Here is a 17,957-nt window from a genome sequence, read left to right as displayed (position 1 = left end):
ACAAAATGTGGAACTGGTTGTATATCAGTCTAGGTGGCATTATATATTTCAGTGTTGCTAGAACATAAATTGCACATTATTCAAAGAGTAACCGTCATTTTAATTTTAAGTTTGTTAATCAATAATACAAATGAAAATGCAATATATAATCAGAGAAATGTGCTTCTTCCCCTGGACTGACCTTTCAATCTCAATTCAATGAAAATTCTATCAAATCTGTATTCAGTTGTAAAGGGGTGGCAAATGGAAGATGCATTCAGTCAACATTGCACAGCAGCTGCAAGTAAATGCCACCATCTGCTGGCTGCACTGGATAGGCTGGAACTGAAGGACGGAGAGTGTGAAGACTTGCATTCTATGAAGCTGACATTTCAATGTGTATAGTAGATTACAAGGGTCTTTATACTTCCAGAGCCACCAGGGACCACAGTCGCCAGCCCGGGAAAAAAAAGCAACAGGGACCACAGCCGCCTGTGAATACTTTAAGAAAAAAAATACACAAACACAAAACTATCAAGAGAAAAAAAAACAAAAAAAAACCCTCACTGCTCACTGAATAAGTGAGTTTCCTACTGCAGAAAGAGGCAGATTCCAGGCTCGGTCTCTGTTCTCCACCACTGGACAAGACATTACTGGACATTCCGCAGCTAGATGCACTCACAAAACCAGTGAGTTTCCTACTGCAGAACGAGACAGATTCCGGGCTCGGTCTCTGTTCTCCACCACTGGATATGACCTTACTGGACATTCAGCACCTAGATGCACTTACTGAATAAGTGAGTTTCCTACTGCAGAACGAGGCAGATTACGGGCTTGGTCTCTGTTTTCCACCACTGGATATGACATTACTGGATATTCAGCAGCTAGATGCACTTACTGAATAAGTGAGTTTCCTACTGCAGAACAAGGCAGATTACAGTCTCGGTCTCTGTTCTCCACCACTGGATATGACATTACTGGACATTCAGCAGCTAGATGCACTTACTGAATAAGTGAGTTTCCTACTGCAGAACAAGGCAGATTCCGGGCTCGGTCTCTGTTCTCCACCACTGGATATGACATTACTGGACATTCAGCAGCTAGACCCACTCACTGAATAAGTGAGTTTTCTACTGCACAATAAGGCAGATTCCGGGCTCAGTCTCTGTTGTCATCAATGAACACCCAAAGCCTAAGTGAAAGGCAGTCCTTCAGCCATGGTTTATTAGAGAGATTTCCTCCACTGGGGGTTTTCCTTTCCTGACTGCTGAAGGTTGACTCTTCGTGAGTCAAGGGCACCTTGTCATCATCATCAGGGCCACATTTTAAACGTTTATTGCCTTGGCTTCTATGAGAACTTTTACATTAAACATCCTGAATAAAGTTAATAAAGAAGTCAGTGAATAATATGTAGCAGTGTATCTGAGCTTTCTATGGATCTTTATAACACAGCAGAATATACATAGCATTGTGAGGAGGGATTATTTCATATAGTCATTGAACATCTGGCTGCTTATAAGCATATTTCCTTACAAAGATGTAAATTGGAGTACATTTGTGTTGTTTTAAAAAATGAAGATGATTAAAGATTTAAAAGTGGCACACAAAATGTGGAACTGGTTGTATATCAGTCTAGGTGGCATTCTATATTTCAGTGTTGCTAGAACATAAATTGCACATTATTCAAAGAGTAACCGTCATTTTAATTTTAAGTTTGTTAATCAATAATACAAATGAAAATGCAATATATAATCAGAGAAACGTGCTTCTTCCCCTGGACTGACCTTTCAATCTCAATTCAATGAAAATTCTATCAAATCTGTATTCAGTTGTAAAGGGGTGGCAAATGGAAGATGCATTCAGTCAACATTGCACAGCAGCTGCAAGTAAATGCCACCATCTGCTGGCTGCACTGGATAGGCAGGAACTGAAGGACGGAGAGTGTGAAGACTTGCATTCTATGAAGCTGACATTTCAATGTGTATAGTAGATTACAAGGGTCTTTATACTTCCAGAGCCACCAGGGACCACAGTCGCCAGCCCGGGAAAAAAAAGCAACAGGGACCACAGCCGCCTGTGAATACTTTAAGAAAAAAAAATACACAAACACAAAACTATCAAGAGAAAAAAAAACAAAAAAAAACCCTCACTGCTCACTGAATAAGTGAGTTTCCTACTGCAGAAAGAGGCAGATTCCAGGCTCGGTCTCTGTTCTCCACCACTGGACAAGACATTACTGGACATTCCGCAGCTAGATGCACTCACAAAACCAGTGAGTTTCCTACTGCAGAACGAGACAGATTCCGGGCTCGGTCTCTGTTCTCCACCACTGGATATGACCTTACTGGACATTCAGCACCTAGATGCACTTACTGAATAAGTGAGTTTCCTACTGCAGAACGAGGCAGATTACGGGCTTGGTCTCTGTTTTCCACCACTGGATATGACATTACTGGATATTCAGCAGCTAGATGCACTTACTGAATAAGTGAGTTTCCTACTGCAGAACAAGGCAGATTACAGTCTCGGTCTCTGTTCTCCACCACTGGATATGACATTACTGGACATTCAGCAGCTAGATGCACTTACTGAATAAGTGAGTTTCCTACTGCAGAACGAGGCAGATTCCGGGCTCGGTCTCTATTCTCCACCACTGGACAAGACATTACTGGACATTCCGCAGCTAGATGCACTCACAAAACCAGTGAGTTTCCTACTGCAGAACGAGACAGATTCCGGGCTCGGTCTCTGTTCTCCACCACTGGATATGACCTTACTGGACATTCAGCACCTAGATGCACTTACTGAATAAGTGAGTTTCCTACTGCAGAACGAGGCAGATTACGGGCTTGGTCTCTGTTCTCCACCACTGGATATGACCTTACTGGACATTCAGCACCTAGATGCACTTACTGAATAAGTGAGTTTCCTACTGCAGAACGAGGCAGATTACGGGCTTGGTCTCTGTTTTCCACCACTGGATATGACATTACTGGATATTCAGCAGCTAGATGCACTTACTGAATAAGTGAGTTTCCTACTGCAGAACAAGGCAGATTACAGTCTCGGTCTCTGTTCTCCACCACTGGATATGACATTACTGGACATTCAGCAGCTAGATGCACTTACTGAATAAGTGAGTTTCCTACTGCAGAACGAGGCAGATTCCGGGCTCGGTCTCTGTTCTCCACCACTGGATATGACATTACTGGACATTCAGCAGCTAGACCCACTCACTGAATAAGTAAGTTTTCTACTGCACAATAAGGCAGATTCCGGGCTCAGTCTCTGTTGTCATCAATGAACACCCAAAGCCTAAGTGAAAGGCAGTCCTTCAGCCATGGTTTGTTAGAGAGATTTCCTCCACTGGGGGTTTTCCTTTCCTGACTGCTGAAGGTTGACTCTTCGTGAGTCAAGGGCACCTTGTCATCATCATCAGGGCCACATTTTAAACGTTTATTGCCTTGGCTTCTATGAGAACTTTTACATTAAACATCCTGAATAAAGTTAATAAAGAAGTCAGTGAATAATATGTAGCAGTGTATCTGAGCCTCTATGGATCTTTATAACACAGCAGAATATACATAGCATTGTGAGGAGGGATTATTTCATATAGTCATTGAACATCTGGCTGCTTATAAGCATATTTCCTTACAAAGATGTAAATTGGAGTACATTTGTATTGTTTTAAAAAATGAAGATGATTAAAGATTTAAAAGTGGCACACAAAATGTGGAACTGGTTGTATATCAGTCTAGGTGGCATTCTATATTTCAGTGTTGCTAGAACATAAATTGCACATTATTCAAAGAGTAACCGTCATTTTAATTTTAAGTTTGTTAATCAATAATACAAATGAAAATGCAATATATAATCAGAGAAATGTGCTTCTTCCCCTGGACTGACCTTTCAATCTCAATTCAATGAAAATTCTATCAAATCTGTATTCAGTTGTAAAGGGGTGGCAAATGGAAGATGCATTCAGTCAACATTGCACAGCAGCTGCAAGTAAATGCCACCATCTGCTGGCTGCACTGGATAGGCTGGAACTGAAGGACGGAGAGTGTGAAGACTTGCATTCTATGAAGCTGACATTTCAATGTGTATAGTAGATTACAAGGGTCTTTATACTTCCAGAGCCACCAGGGACCACAGTCGCCAGCCCGGGAAAAAAAAGCAACAGGGACCACAGCCGCCTGTGAATACTTTAAGAAAAAAAATACACAAACACAAAACTATCAAGAGAAAAAAAAACAAAAAAAAACCCTCACTGCTCACTGAATAAGTGAGTTTCCTACTGCAGAAAGAGGCAGATTCCAGGCTCGGTCTCTGTTCTCCACCACTGGACAAGACATTACTGGACATTCCGCAGCTAGATGCACTCACAAAACCAGTGAGTTTCCTACTGCAGAACGAGACAGATTCCGGGCTCGGTCTCTGTTCTCCACCACTGGATATGACCTTACTGGACATTCAGCACCTAGATGCACTTACTGAATAAGTGAGTTTCCTACTGCAGAACGAGGCAGATTACGGGCTTGGTCTCTGTTTTCCACCACTGGATATGACATTACTGGATATTCAGCAGCTAGATGCACTTACTGAATAAGTGAGTTTCCTACTGCAGAACAAGGCAGATTACAGTCTCGGTCTCTGTTCTCCACCACTGGATATGACATTACTGGACATTCAGCAGCTAGATGCACTTACTGAATAAGTGAGTTTCCTACTGCAGAACGAGGCAGATTCCGGGCTCGGTCTCTGTTCTCCACCACTGGATATGACATTACTGGACATTCAGCAGCTAGACCCACTCACTGAATAAGTGAGTTTTCTACTGCACAATAAGGCAGATTCCGGGCTCAGTCTCTGTTGTCATCAATGAACACCCAAAGCCTAAGTGAAAGGCAGTCCTTCAGCCATGGTTTGTTAGAGAGATTTCCTCCACTGGGGGTTTTCCTTTCCTGACTGCTGAAGGTTGACTCTTCGTGAGTCAAGGGCACCTTGTCATCATCATCAGGGCCACATTTTAAACGTTTATTGCCTTGGCTTCTATGAGAACTTTTACATTAAACATCCTGAATAAAGTTAATAAAGAAGTCAGTGAATAATATGTAGCAGTGTATCTGAGCCTCTATGGATCTTTATAACACAGCAGAATATACATAGCATTGTGAGGAGGGATTATTTCATATAGTCATTGAACATCTGGCTGCTTATAAGCATATTTCCTTACAAAGATGTAAATTGGAGTACATTTGTGTTGTTTTAAAAAATGAAGATGATTAAAGATTTAAAAGTGGCACACAAAATGTGGAACTGGTTGTATATCAGTCTAGGTGGCATTATATATTTCAGTGTTGCTAGAACATAAATTGCACATTATTCAAAGAGTAACCGTCATTTTAATTTTAAGTTTGTTAATCAATAATACAAATGAAAATGCAATATATAATCAGAGAAATGTGCTTCTTCCCCTGGACTGACCTTTCAATCTCAATTCAATGAAAATTCTATCAAATCTGTATTCAGTTGTAAAGGGGTGGCAAATGGAAGATGCATTCAGTCAACATTGCACAGAAGCTGCAAGTAAATGCCACCATCTGCTGGCTGCACTGGATAGGCTGGAACTGAAGGACGGAGAGTGTGAAGACTTGCATTCTATGAAGCTGACATTTCAATGTGTATAGTAGATTACAAGGGTCTTTATACTTCCAGAGCCACCAGGGACCACAGTCGCCAGCCCGGGAAAAAAAAGCAACAGGGACCACAGCCGCCTGTGAATACTTTAAGAAAAAAAATACACAAACACAAAACTATCAAGAGAAAAAAAAAAAAAAAAAAACCCTCACTGCTCACTGAATAAGTGAGTTTCCTACTGCAGAAAGAGGCAGATTCCAGGCTCGGTCTCTGTTCTCCACCACTGGACAAGACATTACTGGACATTCCGCAGCTAGATGCACTCACAAAACCAGTGAGTTTCCTACTGCAGAACGAGACAGATTCCGGGCTCGGTCTCTGTTCTCCACCACTGGATATGACCTTACTGGACATTCAGCACCTAGATGCACTTACTGAATAAGTGAGTTTCCTACTGCAGAACGAGGCAGATTACAGTCTCGGTCTCTGTTCTCCACCACTGGATATGACATTACTGGACATTCAGCAGCTAGATGCCCTTACTGAATAAGTGAGTTTCCTACTGCAGAACGAGGCAGATTCCGGGCTCGGTCTCTATTCTCCACCACTGGATATGACATTACTGGACATTCAGCAGCTAGACCCACTCACTGAATAAGTGAGTTTTCTACTGCACAATAAGGCAGATTCCGGGCTCAGTCTCTGTTGTCATCAATGAACACCCAAAGCCTAAGTGAAAGGCAGTCCTTCAGCCATGGTTTGTTAGAGAGATTTCCTCCACTGGGGGTTTTCCTTTCCTGACTGCTGAAGGTTGACTCTTCGTGAGTCAAGGGCACCTTGTCATCATCATCAGGGCCACATTTTAAACGTTTATTGCCTTGGCTTCTATGAGAACTTTTACATTAAACATCCTGAATAAAGTTAATAAAGAAGTCAGTGAATAATATGTAGCAGTGTATCTGAGCCTCTATGGATCTTTATAACACAGCAGAATATACATAGCATTGTGAGGAGGGATTATTTCATATAGTCATTGAACATCTGGCTGCTTATAAGCATATTTCCTTACAAAGATGTAAATTGGAGTACATTTGTGTTGTTTTAAAAAATGAAGATGATTAAAGATTTGAAAGTGGCACACAAAATGTGGAACTGGTTGTATATCAGTCTAGGTGGCATTATATATTTCAGTGTTGCTAGAACATAAATTGCACATTATTCAAAGAGTAACCGTCATTTTAATTTTAAGTTTGTTAATCAATAATACAAATGAAAATGCAATATATAATCAGAGAAATGTGCTTCTTCCCCTGGACTGACCTTTCAATCTCAATTCAATGAAAATTCTATCAAATCTGTATTCAGTTGTAAAGGGGTGGCAAATGGAAGATGCATTCAGTCAACATTGCACAGCAGCTGCAAGTAAATGCCACCATCTGCTGGCTGCACTGGATAGGCTGGAACTGAAGGACGGAGAGTGTGAAGACTTGCATTCTATGAAGCTGACATTTCAATGTGTATAGTAGATTACAAGGGTCTTTATACTTCCAGAGCCACCAGGGACCACAGTCGCCAGCCCGGGAAAAAAAAGCAACAGGGACCACAGCCGCCTGTGAATACTTTAAGAAAAAAAATACACAAACACAAAACTATCAAGAGAAAAAAAAACAAAAAAAAACCCTCACTGCTCACTGAATAAGTGAGTTTCCTACTGCAGAAAGAGGCAGATTCCAGGCTCGGTCTCTGTTCTCCACCACTGGACAAGACATTACTGGACATTCCGCAGCTAGATGCACTCACAAAACCAGTGAGTTTCCTACTGCAGAACGAGACAGATTCCGGGCTCGGTCTCTGTTCTCCACCACTGGATATGACCTTACTGGACATTCAGCAGCTAGATGCACTTACTGAATAAGTGAGTTTCCTACTGCAGAACGAGGCAGATTCCGGGCTCGGTCTCTGTTCTCCACCACTGGATATGACATTACTGGACATTCAGCAGCTAGACCCACTCACTGAATAAGTGAGTTTTCTACTGCACAATAAGGCAGATTCCGGGCTCAGTCTCTGTTGTCATCAATGAACACCCAAAGCCTAAGTGAAAGGCAGTCCTTCAGCCATGGTTTATTAGAGAGATTTCCTCCACTGGGGGTTTTCCTTTCCTGACTGCTGAAGGTTGACTCTTCGTGAGTCAAGGGCACCTTGTCATCATCATCAGGGCCACATTTTAAACGTATATTGCTTTGGCTTCTATGAGAACTTTTACATTAAACATCCTGAATAAAGTTAATAAAGAAGTCAGTGAATAATATGTAGCAGTGTATCTGAGCCTCTATGGATCTTTATAACACAGCAGAATATACATAGCATTGTGAGGAGGGATTATTTCATATAGTCATTGAACATCTGGCTGCTTATAAGCATATTTCCTTACAAAGATGTAAATTGGAGTACATTTGTGTTGTTTTAAAAAATGAAGATGATTAAAGATTTAAAAGTGGCACACAAAATGTGGAACTGGTTGTATATCAGTCTAGGTGGCATTCTATATTTCAGTGTTGCTAGAACATAAATTGCACATTATTCAAAGAGTAATCGTCATTTTAATTTTAAGTTTGTTAATCAATAATACAAATGAAAATGCAATATATAATCAGAGAAATGTGCTTCTTCCCCTGGACTGACCTTTCAATCTCAATTCAATGAAAATTCTATCAAATCTGTATTCAGTTGTAAAGGGGTGGCAAATGGAAGATGCATTCAGTCAACATTGCACAGCAGCTGCAAGTAAATGCCACCATCTGCTGGCTGCACTGGATAGGCAGGAACTGAAGGACGGAGAGTGTGAAGACTTGCATTCTATGAAGCTGACATTTCAATGTGTATAGTAGATTACAAGGGTCTTTATACTTCCAGAGCCACCAGGGACCACAGTCGCCAGCCCGGGAAAAAAAAGCAACAGGGACCACAGCCGCCTGTGAATACTTTAAGAAAAAAAATACACAAACACAAAACTATCAAGAGAAAAAAAAACAAAAAAAAACCCTCACTGCTCACTGAATAAGTGAGTTTCCTACTGCAGAAAGAGGCAGATTCCAGGCTCGGTCTCTGTTCTCCACCACTGGACAAGACATTACTGGACATTCCGCAGCTAGATGCACTCACAAAACCAGTGAGTTTCCTACTGCAGAACGAGACAGATTCCGGGCTCGGTCTCTGTTCTCCACCACTGGATATGACCTTACTGGACATTCAGCACCTAGATGCACTTACTGAATAAGTGAGTTTCCTACTGCAGAACGAGGCAGATTACAGTCTCGGTCTCTGTTCTCCACCACTGGATATGACATTACTGGACATTCAGCAGCTAGATGCACTTACTGAATAAGTGAGTTTCCTACTGCAGAACGAGGCAGATTCCGGGCTCGGTCTCTATTCTCCACCACTGGATATGACATTACTGGACATTCAGCAGCTAGACCCACTCACTGAATAAGTGAGTTTTCTACTGCACAATAAGGCAGATTCCAGGCTCAGTCTCTGTTGTCATCAATGAACACCCAAAGCCTAAGTGAAAGGCAGTCCTTCAGCCATGGTTTGTTAGAGAGATTTCCTCCACTGGGGGTTTTCCTTTCCTGACTGCTGAAGGTTGACTCTTCGTGAGTCAAGGGCACCTTGTCATCATCATCAGGGCCACATTTTAAACGTTTATTGCCTTGGCTTCTATGAGAACTTTTACATTAAACATCCTGAATAAAGTTAATAAAGAAGTCAGTGAATAATATGTAGCAGTGTATCTGAGCCTCTATGGATCTTTATAACACAGCAGAATATACATAGCATTGTGAGGAGGGATTATTTCATATAGTCATTGAACACCTGGCTGCTTATAAGCATATTTCCTTACAAAGATGTAAATTGGAGTACATTTGTGTTGTTTTAAAAAATGAAGATGATTAAAGATTTGAAAGTGGCACACAAAATGTGGAACTGGTTGTATATCAGTCTAGGTGGCATTATATATTTCAGTGTTGCTAGAACATAAATTGCACATTATTCAAAGAGTAACCGTCATTTTAATTTTAAGTTTGTTAATCAATAATACAAATGAAAATGCAATATATAATCAGAGAAATGTGCTTCTTCCCCTGGACTGACCTTTCAATCTCAATTCAATGAAAATTCTATCAAATCTGTATTCAGTTGTAAAGGGGTGGCAAATGGAAGATGCATTCAGTCAACATTGCACAGCAGCTGCAAGTAAATGCCACCATCTGCTGGCTGCACTGGATAGGCTGGAACTGAAGGACGGAGAGTGTGAAGACTTGCATTCTATGAAGCTGACATTTCAATGTGTATAGTAGATTACAAGGGTCTTTATACTTCCAGAGCCACCAGGGACCACAGTCGCCAGCCCGGGAAAAAAAAGCAACAGGGACCACAGCCGCCTGTGAATACTTTAAGAAAAAAAATACACAAACACAAAACTATCAAGAGAAAAAAAAAAAAAAAAAAACCCTCACTGCTCACTGAATAAGTGAGTTTCCTACTGCAGAAAGAGGCAGATTCCAGGCTCGGTCTCTGTTCTCCACCACTGGACAAGACATTACTGGACATTCCGCAGCTAGATGCACTCACAAAACCAGTGAGTTTCCTACTGCAGAACGAGACAGATTCCGGGCTCGGTCTCTGTTCTCCACCACTGGATATGACCTTACTGGACATTCAGCACCTAGATGCACTTACTGAATAAGTGAGTTTCCTACTGCAGAACGAGGCAGATTACGGGCTTGGTCTCTGTTTTCCACCACTGGATATGACATTACTGGATATTCAGCAGCTAGATGCACTTACTGAATAAGTGAGTTTCCTACTGCAGAACAAGGCAGATTACAGTCTCGGTCTCTGTTCTCCACCACTGGATATGACATTACTGGACATTCAGCAGCTAGATGCACTTACTGAATAAGTGAGTTTCCTACTGCAGAACAAGGCAGATTCCGGGCTCGGTCTCTGTTCTCCACCACTGGATATGACATTACTGGACATTCAGCAGCTAGACCCACTCACTGAATAAGTGAGTTTTCTACTGCACAATAAGGCAGATTCCGGGCTCAGTCTCTGTTGTCATCAATGAACACCCAAAGCCTAAGTGAAAGGCAGTCCTTCAGCCATGGTTTGTTAGAGAGATTTCCTCCACTGGGGGTTTTCCTTTCCTGACTGCTGAAGGTTGACTCTTCGTGAGTCAAGGGCACCTTGTCATCATCATCAGGGCCACATTTTAAACGTTTATTGCCTTGGCTTCTATGAGAACTTTTACATTAAACATCCTGAATAAAGTTAATAAAGAAGTCAGTGAATAATATGTAGCAGTGTATCTGAGCCTCTATGGATCTTTATAACACAGCAGAATATACATAGCATTGTGAGGAGGGATTATTTCATATAGTCATTGAACATCTGGCTGCTTATAAGCATATTTCCTTACAAAGATGTAAATTGGAGTACATTTGTGTTGTTTTAAAAAATGAAGATGATTAAAGATTTAAAAGTGGCACACAAAATGTGGAACTGGTTGTATATCAGTCTAGGTGGCATTCTATATTTCAGTGTTGCTAGAACATAAATTGCACATTATTCAAAGAGTAACCGTCATTTTAATTTTAAGTTTGTTAATCAATAATACAAATGAAAATGCAATATATAATCAGAGAAACGTGCTTCTTCCCCTGAACTGACCTTTCAATCTCAATTCAATGAAAATTCTATCAAATCTGTATTCAGTTGTAAAGGGGTGGCAAATGGAAGATGCATTCAGTCAACATTGCACAGCAGCTGCAAGTAAATGCCACCATCTGCTGGCTGCACTGGATAGGCTGGAACTGAAGGACGGAGAGTGTGAAGACTTGCATTCTATGAAGCTGACATTTCAATGTGTATAGTAGATTACAAGGGTCTTTATACTTCCAGAGCCACCAGGGACCACAGTCGCCAGCCCGGGAAAAAAAAGCAACAGGGACCACAGCCGCCTGTGAATACTTTAAGAAAAAAAATACACAAACACAAAACTATCAAGAGAAAAAAAAACAAAAAAAAACCCTCACTGCTCACTGAATAAGTGAGTTTCCTACTGCAGAAAGAGGCAGATTCCAGGCTCGGTCTCTGTTCTCCACCACTGGACAAGACATTACTGGACATTCCGCAGCTAGATGCACTCACAAAACCAGTGAGTTTCCTACTGCAGAACGAGACAGATTCCGGGCTCGGTCTCTGTTCTCCACCACTGGATATGACCTTACTGGACATTCAGCACCTAGATGCACTTACTGAATAAGTGAGTTTCCTACTGCAGAACGAGGCAGATTACGGGCTTGGTCTCTGTTTTCCACCACTGGATATGACATTACTGGATATTCAGCAGCTAGATGCACTTACTGAATAAGTGAGTTTCCTACTGCAGAACAAGGCAGATTACAGTCTCGGTCTCTGTTCTCCACCACTGGATATGACATTACTGGACATTCAGCAGCTAGATGCACTTACTGAATAAGTGAGTTTCCTACTGCAGAACGAGGCAGATTCCGGGCTCGGTCTCTGTTCTCCACCACTGGATATGACATTACTGGACATTCAGCAGCTAGACCCACTCACTGAATAAGTGAGTTTTCTACTGCACAATAAGGCAGATTCCGGGCTCAGTCTCTGTTGTCATCAATGAACACCCAAAGCCTAAGTGAAAGGCAGTCCTTCAGCCATGGTTTATTAGAGAGATTTCCTCCACTGGGGGTTTTCCTTTCCTGACTGCTGAAGGTTGACTCTTCGTGAGTCAAGGGCACCTTGTCATCATCATCAGGGCCACATTTTAAACGTTTATTGCCTTGGCTTCTATGAGAACTTTTACATTAAACATCCTGAATAAAGTTAATAAAGAAGTCAGTGAATAATATGTAGCAGTGTATCTGAGCCTCTATGGATCTTTATAACACAGCAGAATATACATAGCATTGTGAGGAGGGATTATTTCATATAGTCATTGAACATCTGGCTGCTTATAAGCATATTTCCTTACAAAGATGTAAATTGGAGTACATTTGTGTTGTTTTAAAAAATGAAGATGATTAAAGATTTAAAAGTGGCACACAAAATGTGGAACTGGTTGTATATCAGTCTAGGTGGCATTCTATATTTCAGTGTTGCTAGAACATAAATTGCACATTATTCAAAGAGTAACCGTCATTTTAATTTTAAGTTTGTTAATCAATAATACAAATGAAAATGCAATATATAATCAGAGAAATGTGCTTCTTCCCCTGGACTGACCTTTCAATCTCAATTCAATGAAAATTCTATCAAATCTGTATTCAGTTGTAAAGGGGTGGCAAATGGAAGATGCATTCAGTCAACATTGCACAGCAGCTGCAAGTAAATGCCACCATCTGCTGGCTGCACTGGATAGGCTGGAACTGAAGGACGGAGAGTGTGAAGACTTGCATTCTATGAAGCTGACATTTCAATGTGTATAGTAGATTACAAGGGTCTTTATACTTCCAGAGCCACCAGGGACCACAGTCGCCAGCCCGGGAAAAAAAAGCAACAGGGACCACAGCCGCCTGTGAATACTTTAAGAAAAAAAATACACAAACACAAAACTATCAAGAGAAAAAAAAAAAAAAAAAAACCCTCACTGCTCACTGAATAAGTGAGTTTCCTACTGCAGAAAGAGGCAGATTCCAGGCTCGGTCTCTGTTCTCCACCACTGGACAAGACATTACTGGACATTCCGCAGCTAGATGCACTCACAAAACCAGTGAGTTTCCTACTGCAGAACGAGACAGATTCCGGGCTCGGTCTCTGTTCTCCACCACTGGATATGACCTTACTGGACATTCAGCACCTAGATGCACTTACTGAATAAGTGAGTTTCCTACTGCAGAACGAGGCAGATTACGGGCTTGGTCTCTGTTTTCCACCACTGGATATGACATTACTGGATATTCAGCAGCTAGATGCACTTACTGAATAAGTGAGTTTCCTACTGCAGAACAAGGCAGATTACAGTCTCGGTCTCTGTTCTCCACCACTGGATATGACATTACTGGACATTCAGCAGCTAGATGCACTTACTGAATAAGTGAGTTTCCTACTGCAGAACGAGGCAGATTCCGGGCTCGGTCTCTATTCTCCACCACTGGATATGACATTACTGGACATTCAGCAGCTAGACCCACTCACTGAATAAGTGAGTTTTCTACTGCACAATAAGGCAGATTCCGGGCTCAGTCTCTGTTGTCATCAATGAACACCCAAAGCCTAAGTGAAAGGCAGTCCTTCAGCCATGGTTTGTTAGAGAGATTTCCTCCACTGGGGGTTTTCCTTTCCTGACTGCTGAAGGTTGACTCTTCGTGAGTCAAGGGCACCTTGTCATCATCATCAGGGCCACATTTTAAACGTTTATTGCCTTGGCTTCTATGAGAACTTTTACATTAAACATCCTGAATAAAGTTAATAAAGAAGTCAGTGAATAATATGTAGCAGTGTATCTGAGCCTCTATGGATCTTTATAACACAGCAGAATATACATAGCATTGTGAGGAGGGATTATTTCATATAGTCATTGAACATCTGGCTGCTTATAAGCATATTTCCTTACAAAGATGTAAATTGGAGTACATTTGTGTTGTTTTAAAAAATGAAGATGATTAAAGATTTAAAAGTGGCACACAAAATGTGGAACTGGTTGTATATCAGTCTAGGTGGCATTCTATATTTCAGTGTTGCTAGAACATAAATTGCACATTATTCAAAGAGTAACCGTCATTTTAATTTTAAGTTTGTTAATCAATAATACAAATGAAAATGCAATATATAATCAGAGAAATGTGCTTCTTCCCCTGGACTGACCTTTCAATCTCAATTCAATGAAAATTCTATCAAATCTGTATTCAGTTGTAAAGGGGTGGCAAATGGAAGATGCATTCAGTCAACATTGCACAGCAGCTGCAAGTAAATGCCACCATCTGCTGGCTGCACTGGATAGGCAGGAACTGAAGGACGGAGAGTGTGAAGACTTGCATTCTATGAAGCTGACATTTCAATGTGTATAGTAGATTACAAGGGTCTTTATACTTCCAGAGCCACCAGGGACCACAGTCGCCAGCCCGGGAAAAAAAAGCAACAGGGACCACAGCCGCCTGTGAATACTTTAAGAAAAAAAATACACAAACACAAAACTATCAAGAGAAAAAAAAAAAAAAAAAAACCCTCACTGCTCACTGAATAAGTGAGTTTCCTACTGCAGAAAGAGGCAGATTCCAGGCTCGGTCTCTGTTCTCCACCACTGGACAAGACATTACTGGACATTCCGCAGCTAGATGCACTCACAAAACCAGTGAGTTTCCTACTGCAGAACGAGACAGATTCCGGGCTCGGTCTCTGTTCTCCACCACTGGATATGACCTTACTGGACATTCAGCACCTAGATGCACTTACTGAATAAGTGAGTTTCCTACTGCAGAACGAGGCAGATTACAGTCTCGGTCTCTGTTCTCCACCACTGGATATGACATTACTGGACATTCAGCAGCTAGATGCCCTTACTGAATAAGTGAGTTTCCTACTGCAGAACGAGACAGATTCCGGGCTCGGTCTCTATTCTCCACCACTGGATATGACATTACTGGACATTCAGCAGCTAGACCCACTCACTGAATAAGTGAGTTTTCTACTGCACAATAAGGCAGATTCCGGGCTCAGTCTCTGTTGTCATCAATGAACACCCAAAGCCTAAGTGAAAGGCAGTCCTTCAGCCATGGTTTGTTAGAGAGATTTCCTCCACTGGGGGTTTTCCTTTCCTGACTGCTGAAGGTTGACTCTTCGTGAGTCAAGGGCACCTTGTCATCATCATCAGGGCCACATTTTAAACGTTTATTGCCTTGGCTTCTATGAGAACTTTTACATTAAACATCCTGAATAAAGTTAATAAAGAAGTCAGTGAATAATATGTAGCAGTGTATCTGAGCCTCTATGGATCTTTATAACACAGCAGAATATACATAGCATTGTGAGGAGGGATTATTTCATATAGTCATTGAACATCTGGCTGCTTATAAGCATACTTCCTTACAAAGATGTAAATTGGAGTACATTTGTGTTGTTTTAAAAAATGAAGATGATTAAAGATTTGAAAGTGGCACACAAAATGTGGAACTGGTTGTATATCAGTCTAGGTGGCATTATATATTTCAGTGTTGCTAGAACATAAATTGCACATTATTCAAAGAGTAACCGTCATTTTAATTTTAAGTTTGTTAATCAATAATACAAATGAAAATGCAATATATAATCAGAGAAATGTGCTTCTTCCCCTGGACTGACCTTTCAATCTCAATTCAATGAAAATTCTATCAAATCTGTATTCAGTTGTAAAGGGGTGGCAAATGGAAGATGCATTCAGTCAACATTGCACAGCAGCTGCAAGTAAATGCCACCATCTGCTGGCTGCACTGGATAGGCTGGAACTGAAGGACGGAGAGTGTGAAGACTTGCATTCTATGAAGCTGACATTTCAATGTGTATAGTAGATTACAAGGGTCTTTATACTTCCAGAGCCACCAGGGACCACAGTCGCCAGCCCGGGAAAAAAAAGCAACAGGGACCACAGCCGCCTGTGAATACTTTAAGAAAAAAAATACACAAACACAAAACTATCAGGAGAAAAAAAAACAAAAAAAAACCCTCACTGCTCACTGAATAAGTGAGTTTCCTACTGCAGAAAGAGGCAGATTCCAGGCTCGGTCTCTGTTCTCCACCACTGGACAAGACATTACTGGACATTCCGCAGCTAGATGCACTCACAAAACCAGTGAGTTTCCTACTGCAGAACGAGACAGATTCCGGGCTCGGTCTCTGTTCTCCACCACTGGATATGACCTTACTGGACATTCAGCACCTAGATGCACTTACTGAATAAGTGAGTTTCCTACTGCAGAACGAGGCAGATTACGGGCTTGGTCTCTGTTTTCCACCACTGGATATGACATTACTGGACATTCCGCAGCTAGATGCACTCACAAAACCAGTGAGTTTCCTACTGCAGAACGAGACAGATTCCGGGCTCGGTCTCTGTTCTCCACCACTGGATATGACCTTACTGGACATTCAGCACCTAGATGCACTTACTGAATAAGTGAGTTTCCTACTGCAGAACGAGGCAGATTACAGTCTCGGTCTCTGTTCTCCACCACTGGATATGACATTACTGGACATTCAGCAGCTAGATGCACTTACTGAATAAGTGAGTTTCCTACTGCAGAACGAGGCAGATTCCGGGCTCGGTCTCTATTCTCCACCACTGGATATGACATTACTGGACATTCAGCAGCTAGACCCACTCACTGAATAAGTGAGTTTTCTACTGCACAATAAGGCAGATTCCAGGCTCAGTCTCTGTTGTCATCAATGAACACCCAAAGCCTAAGTGAAAGGCAGTCCTTCAGCCATGGTTTGTTAGAGAGATTTCCTCCACTGGGGGTTTTCCTTTCCTGACTGCTGAAGGTTGACTCTTCGTGAGTCAAGGGCACCTTGTCATCATCATCAGGGCCACATTTTAAACGTTTATTGCCTTGGCTTCTATGAGAACTTTTACATTAAACATCCTGAATAAAGTTAATAAAGAAGTCAGTGAATAATATGTAGCAGTGTATCTGAGCCTCTATGGATCTTTATAACACAGCAGAATATACATAGCATTGTGAGGAGGGATTATTTCATATAGTCATTGAACATCTGGCTGCTTATAAGCATATTTCCTTACAAAGATGTAAATTGGAGTACATTTGTGTTGTTTTAAAAAATGAAGATGATTAAAGATTTGAAAGTGGCACACAAAATGTGGAACTGGTTGTATATCAGTCTAGGTGGCATTATATATTTCAGTGTTGCTAGAACATAAATTGCACATTATTCAAAGAGTAACCGTCATTTTAATTTTAAGTTTGTTAATCAATAATACAAATGAAAATGCAATATATAATCAGAGAAATGTGCTTCTTCCCCTGGACTGACCTTTCAATCTCAATTCAATGAAAATTCTATCAAATCTGTATTCAGTTGTAAAGGGGTGGCAAATGGAAGATGCATTCAGTCAACATTGCACAGCAGCTGCAAGTAAATGCCACCATCTGCTGGCTGCACTGGATAGGCTGGAACTGAAGGACGGAGAGTGTGAAGACTTGCATTCTATGAAGCTGACATTTCAATGTGTATAGTAGATTACAAGGGTCTTTATACTTCCAGAGCCACCAGGGACCACAGTCGCCAGCCCGGGAAAAAAAAGCAAC

Source organism: Ranitomeya variabilis, chromosome 2 (assembly GCF_051348905.1).
Source record: "Ranitomeya variabilis isolate aRanVar5 chromosome 2, aRanVar5.hap1, whole genome shotgun sequence".
Lineage (NCBI taxonomy): Eukaryota > Metazoa > Chordata > Amphibia > Anura > Dendrobatidae > Ranitomeya > Ranitomeya variabilis.
The sequence above is the reverse complement of the archived record's forward strand: the minus strand, read 5'-3'. Positions refer to the sequence as shown.